Raw genomic sequence first — 7,045 nt, 5'->3', positions numbered from 1 at the left:
TGACTAAGTTCCAGCCACAGCTTCTTGGTAAGGCGCAGGAAGTTCCCTAATTTCATCAGTAAACGGTATCCAAGTCACAGGATGGGAGGGTGTATTTCTGGGAAGGTTTTCTATAGACGGCTAATCCTACCCGGGGCGGCTTGTGCATTTATCTGGGCATCAGTCCCTCTGGCTCCTGGGTTTGGGGAATGAGACGGTCTCTGCTGACAGGCGCCCTGCAGCTCCCTGCTGCTAACTGACCCCTGTGGACTCCCAGTCACCAGGTGAGACCCACACGGGTCATCCTACAGACAAGGCTGGCACAAAGCTCCAAATCTAGGCTATGATATTATTTTTGGGTTCCATATGCTGCCCCCAACAAAAACAAAAATAAAGACCAAGCCCCAGAATGCATTTGTGAAACAGGGCACTGTTGGGGTCTGTGGGCGGGGCTGGGAGGAGCCTCTATCACAACTGTAGGTCTGGAAAAACAGTAAGGACCTTTCACCCTCGTGATACAAATCACAAAAAGCAAAGCTTTTTCAGAACAGGCAGAAGATTGCTTTTATTCTCTGTGTACTGCTGATTTGCTGTGATTTATAGTGAGAAGGGAAAGAGAGAGAGAAATTTCCTCCAAGAGTTCCTATCAGACTGGGGAGGGAGAAAATGAATTTTTATGATTATCCAAAGTGGCATAGTTTTTCAGAAAGTCTGCTTATTTTGATGTAAATGTTCCAAAGTAAAAAACAAAACAAAACAAAAAAAACCTAGAAAAGTTTCATGAAAAATCGCACACAACAATGTCTCCATACAAACACACTCTGGCTGGGCGCGTGACTTAGGCCTATAATCCCAACATTTTGGGGAGCCCAGGTGGGAGGATCATGTGAGCCCAGGAGTTCAAGACCAGCCTGGGCAACATAGTGAGACACTGGTCTCTATAAAAAATAATAAAAAGAAAATTAGCCAGGCATGGTGGTAGGCACCTGTAGTATCAGCTACTCAGAAGGCTGAGGCAGGAGGATCACTTGAGCCCAGGAATTAGAGGCTACAGTGAGCTGTCATCATGCCACTGTGGTCCAGCCTGGACAACAACACCTTGTCTCTACAAAAAAAAAAAAAAAAAAAAAACTTTTGTTATTTTTTTAAAGAGAGTATTTGCAGCCAGATGAGGTGGCTCACACCTGAGCACACTGGGAGGCAGAGGCTAGAGGATCACTTGAGCGTAGGCGTTCAAGGCCAGCCTGGGCGACAGAACAAGGCCATCTCAAAATCAACCAACCAACCAAACAAACAAACAAACAAAAAACAAGACAAATTCTGTTACTGACTTTACTCCAGGACTCACCTGGGACACACCAACCCTGTCCCACCTCCCCTGTCACTCTGCTGTTCTCCAGGGGAGGGGACACCCACATCCATGGCTGAAAGGCCAGGGGCACCATCAGAGAGCAGCTTGGGCGACAGAGGCCCCCAGGGAAAATAATGGCAGTAACTAACAGGATGAATTGTGCCACCCTAAATCATCAAAAAATTACTGTACATTTAAAAAAATATACTAAATGTAGCCAAGTCATATCACAAGATGCTAATAAGGCCAATGACTAAATTATGTAACTTTATTTCTATAAAAATACGCTTTTGCTGTGAACCTAAAACTGCTCTATAAAAAGTCTATTTAAAATACGCTGTGTCACTCAACTTTTAAAACAGCTTTAAAAATTAACTGGCTACAAAAAGCCTGTTCTTATAAAAGATTTCTGTTTTTAAAAACAGAGTTTATTGGGTTCGAAGGGATCAAGTTTAACTATCAGTTGAACCTCAGGATAAAAGAGACTTTGTTTTGTGTAATTAACATTAGAAGATCTGCATAACTCAATCAATATTCTTCCCAGTGGCCAATGTATGATGTTACAAAATCACAAAGGGGTGGCAAAAGACTCATTCAAAATGAAAGAGCAATAGGTTTTAACGTAACACAGTATAAAACATCTATGGATATTATAGCAGAGGATGACTTAAGACCAGGAGTTTGAGACCAGCCAGGGAAACGTGGCAAGACCCCATCTCAACCAAAAATAAATAAATAAAAGAAATTAGCTGGTCTGGTGGTGCTCACCTGTGGTCCCAGCTACTTGGGAGGCTGAGGGAGGAGGATTGCTTGAGCCCAGGAGGTCAAGGCTGCAGTGAGCTATGATTGCACCACTGCACTCTAGCCTGGGCGACAGAGCAAGATGTTGTCTCAAAAAAATAAATAGATAAAAAGAAACTACCCAGCCGGGCACGGTGGCTCACGCCTGTAATCCCAGCACTTTGGGAGGCTGAGGCAGGCGGATCACCTGAGGTCAGGAGTTCCAGACCAGCTGGCTTACATGATGAAACCCTGTCTCTACTAAAAATACAAAATTAGCTGGGCGTGGTGGCACATGCCTGTAATCCCAGCTACTCGGGAGGCTGAGGCAGCAGAACTGCTGGAACCCAGGAGGCGGATGTTGCAGTGAGCTGAGATCGTGCCACTGCCGTCCAGCCTGGGCAACAGAGCGAAACAACAAAAAAAGAAACTACCCCTTGTCAGGTTTTAGTGAGGTATCAAGGAACATCCACAATATCTGAAAAGGCCACAAAATACTCCCTTTTCCAACTACGTATCTGCAGGAGGCTGGCTTTTCTCCATGTACTTCAGCCTAAACACGCATCACAGCCATCTAAAAGCGGAAGCAGCCATGGATTCCAGCTGTCTTCTATTAAGCCAGACATTACAGAGTTCTACCAAAAAACTTCTTATTCTTTTCTTGGCGGGGGGGGAGTATAGTTTTTTTTCATAAAAATATTTTTGACATAGAGTTATTATTGCTATTTTTGAGTAGATAAATATGTACATTTTAATTTCTAATATGGTCAGCGCCAACAGATATAGCCCATATAAACCAAAGCTCTTTGGGGTCCCCAGTAATGTGTAGGAGTATAAGAGTATAAAAGGGCCCTGAGACTAAAACAAATCTGGGAATTGCTAGTATAAGCAGAGAATGTCCAGTAGCTATTCTGCCCAAAGAGAACCATGCCCTTCGACACTTAGGGGAACAGGTTAGGGGAGCAGCTTCATAATACCAGGGTCTCTGCTGAGGGGCAGGGCGTCTCCCCATGGGTACACGGGAGCCACTGAGGTTTCTGGGCAGAGTGGCAACATGATCAGAGCTCAGCATCCTCTGAGGAAACAGATGGAAGACAGTTCACACCTTTCCCAGCAAGGTTAAATGCAGTACTGAGGGCAGACAAAATTCTTCTTAATCAAATCTTGTATAAAATCCCCACCCGGGCCAGGCGTGGTGGCTCACGCCTGTAATCCCAGCGCTTTGGGAGGCCGAGGTGGGTGGATCATTTGAAGTCAAGAGTTGAAGACCAGCCTGGCCAACATAGTAAAACCCCGTCTCTACTAAAAATACAAAAATTAGCTGGGCGTGGTGGCAGGCACCTGTAACCCCAGCTACTCGGGAGGCTGGGGCAGGAGAATCGCTTGAACCCAGGAGGCGGAGGCTGCAGTGAGCCGAGATCGCACCACTGCCACTCCAGCCTGGGAGACAGAGGGAGGCTCTCTGTATGTCTATTGATCAGTTTGTCTACTTCCTGAAAAGTATTCTTAGGAGAGAAAAGCTACGCCTTGCAAGCAGTTGATGATTTAATGACGGAACAGTTATGTTTAAGCAAAGCAAAACATGCCCAAACTCATCTTCATCCAAGGAAAACATACATCGTCAACACTGTAGAAATGGGTCAGGCGAGGCGAGTTCTTGAACCCTGGTTCCTCCGATTCCTGGCAGCACGCCGCACGCCTTCTTGGTTTCGCTTTATAAAATCACCAACTACACTCACACGCACATTCTGTTTTTTATCCTTTTTAATTACCCGGCAACATTTTACCAGGAAACTAGAAACTTGTGAAAAGTAATAGTCGCAATGAAAATTAAGTACAAGATCGCCCAACAAGTCACGATGCAGGGGCCTATTTCCAGGAAATCAAACTAAAAGCATTTTATATAATCCTCTCATTTCAATATGAAATGCTTTAAATGTAGGGTAATTATGGAAATGAGGCATTGCTGCAATTGGGTTGTCATTAATTTAGCAAGTTTATCCTCTGACATTCACAAGATGCAAAAACAGCAAATCGTAAATTACTCTATCTCCAAATCAAATGCTTTAGTCTCATTTCAGCACATAATTTTAAACATAGCTGCGTCTTTTTCAAAAGTACTAAATATGAACACCACTACATCCTACACTTTTAGCACCCACAAACCCTATTTCTCCGTCAGTATGACAAAGGCTTTCATGCGAATATTCTAAATTCAGTTCAATAATACTACACGACAACACCCTCCTCATAGACTGACTTTTAAAATTCTATGTAAGTTTTCTTAAATGGGCAGCAAGCCCAAAAAATTCAGCATACACCAAATACTAGAAAGTGGCTCATATTTTTAACATCGACCCAATGTACTTGCTACTTGCCCACAAAGCTTTTTAAAGTAACTTTTAACAAGTTGACAGTCTAACTTGGAACAAATATATGTGATACACAATAACTGCCAACTAGCAAAACACCAAGAATAAAGCCTTTATTTGGAGATGCCGCATTTCATTTCTTGGCTATCAAGATACAACCGGACTGAAACTAAAGCTTCACCCCGTTCCGCGAAGCAGCTCCCCCTCCAGCCTCTGCAGCAGTGATTTTTCTCCCCAGCTCCGGTTCCAAACCATCACCCAATGGGAAAGTTCCTTCCTTTGGCAGATCCTCCACCTGGATCTGCTCCTCTCCAGTCCCGGGGCCACCAGCTCTCAGGAGTCGGGCCTGATGCCCGTCTTTGTCTCCTCTGTGGCTTCCTTCACTAAGAGACCAACCCTCCCTAATCACAGCTCTTCCCTTCGCCTTTGGCACTGCAGGCTGATCCCTCACGTGGAGAAGCGAGACAGCACCACTTGAGTTTTCACGTCTACCCGCTGGAAAGAGACTCATCTGACACCCTCTCTTGTCCCAAGCGCGAAGCCCAGCTCAGCACATACGCCCACGCCTGTACCAGCCAAGCGTGACCCACCCAGGTGCTGGGTCACCTAAAGGGACTGGGTAAGGGCAGTGACAAGGGTGGGAAAATCCCAGGAGAAGAGGAATGCCGTGACCCTCCTTGATACCACGTAGTGGGGCATTCGACTTCCCCAGGTCTGGGACACTTTTCCCATTAATTTCAAGATAATGTCATGTCAATCTGTAACTAATTTTATGATGGTTATACAATGTATAACTAATTGTATAACTAATTCCATATTCTTCAAGTGACCAGTTGGAAATAGCCATGAGAAACTGGCTTCCGTATGTTTTATTTATTAATTATTTTTCAGGTCAGACAGGTAACGTGCGACGTCGTAACAAGGTTCCAGGGTGGCACATCTCACACGCTGCGTGAAAACACCCAATTGTCATGCTCATGAACAACAAAAGGATCTCCGGATGTTTTTATAGGGGCTAAAACATTTATGTAGTAAAATGCTTTGGTGGTTACAATTACTTTTTCTGCTGGCACATATGCAGAGGCTGTGATCCGTAACACCTGCCACTCACAATATGCCTCTCAGCAGGTGGAGCATGGCAACCCGGCCACGTATCCGACACTGACAGCCAAAATGAACTACAAAAAAGTACAGGTAGCCGGGTGCAGTGGCTCACATCTGCAATCCTGGCACTCTGGGAGGCTGAGGTGGGCGGATCACCTGAGGTCAGGAGTTCAAGACTGGCCTGGGCAACATGGTGAAACCCCCTCTCTACCAAAAATACAAAAATTAGCCAGGCGTGGTGGTGGATGCCTATAATCCCAGCTACTCGGGAGGCTGAGGCAGGAGAATCGCTTGAACCTGGGAGGTGGGGGTTGCAATGAGCCAAGATGGTGCCACTGCACTCCAGCCTGGGTGACAAGAGTGAAACTCCATCTCAAAAAGAAAAAAAAAGTACAGGTGAGAACAAATTAAGGGATCCCCGCAATGACCACCAAAAGCTGCTAATGTTACAAATTGGGGGGGACACCCAGATATTTTCACCTCTGAGTGCACTACCACCTAGAAGGCAGTTCTGGCAAAAAAGCAAAACAAAACACTTGAGTCTGATGGAATCCTTGGGTCTAGTAACCAGTTTACAGGAATGACAAGGGGGAGGGACACAGTGAATGGATGCGGGCAGAATCCAATCTGTAAAGGCAGGTGTGGGGAACTACACAGGACAAATGACTTCCTTAGAAAAAAGCGGGGGGATGGGTGCCGGGCATGGGGGCTCACGCTTGTAATCTCAACACTTTGAGAGGCTGAGGCAGGCGGATCACCAGAGGTCAGGAGTTCGAGACCAGCCTGGCCAACACGGTGAAACCCTGTCTCTACTAAAAACACAAAAATTAGCCGGGTGTGGTGGCAAGCACCTGTAATCCCAGCTACTTGGGAGGCTGAGGCAGGAGAATTGCTTGAACCTGGGAGGTTGCAGTGAGCCAAGACAGTGCCGCTGCACTGCAGCCTGGGTGACAGAGCAAGACTCCGTCTCAAAAAAAAAACAAAACAAAGCAACCATGCTGACGGTAAGAGAAACCTACACACTGATTATTTGAGGACAGTAAGAAATTATTATTCATTTTTTAGGTGTGATAATGACACTGTGGTTTTTTTTTTTTTTTAAAAAAGAATTCTTATCTTCTAGAAATTTTGGTTGAAATATTTATAGACAAAGTAAGATGACATCTGTGATTCGCTTCTAAGTAACTGGGGCAAGGGGGAAAGGTGAATGGGGGTGAAGATAAAACAAGCCTGGCCACAAGATGATAGCTGCTAAAGCCGGCCACAGCCATGTGGAAGCTTGTTACTCTATGTCTATGTTTGAAATTGTCCACGATAAAAAGCGTGTTTTTAAAAAAGCAGCTGGGCATGGTGGCTCATGCCTGTAATCCCAACACTTTAGGAGGCCAAGGTGGGAGGATCGTTTGAGGCCAGGAGTTCCAGACTAACCTGGGCAACGTGGTAAGGCCCCATCTCTACA

The 7,045-nt window shown here is 45.4% G+C and overlaps 1 non-coding gene across 1 annotated transcript; it reads right to left on the bottom strand.

Moving 5' to 3' along the window:
* Window positions 1–5,372: 5,372 nt before the first annotated feature.
* LOC116809949 (small nucleolar RNA U13) lies at window positions 5,373–5,476 on the bottom strand. The gene has a single exon (XR_004370109.1). It is a non-coding gene; the product is annotated as a small nucleolar RNA U13 (small nucleolar RNA).
* Window positions 5,477–7,045: the final 1,569 nt, after the last annotated feature.

Source organism: Hylobates moloch, unplaced genomic scaffold (assembly GCF_009828535.3).
Source record: "Hylobates moloch isolate HMO894 unplaced genomic scaffold, HMol_V3 SCAFFOLD_1, whole genome shotgun sequence".
In the NCBI taxonomy this organism is placed as follows: Eukaryota; Metazoa; Chordata; class Mammalia; order Primates; family Hylobatidae; genus Hylobates; species Hylobates moloch.
Note: the sequence above shows the minus strand (reverse complement) of the source record. Positions and strands in the feature narration are given on the sequence as shown.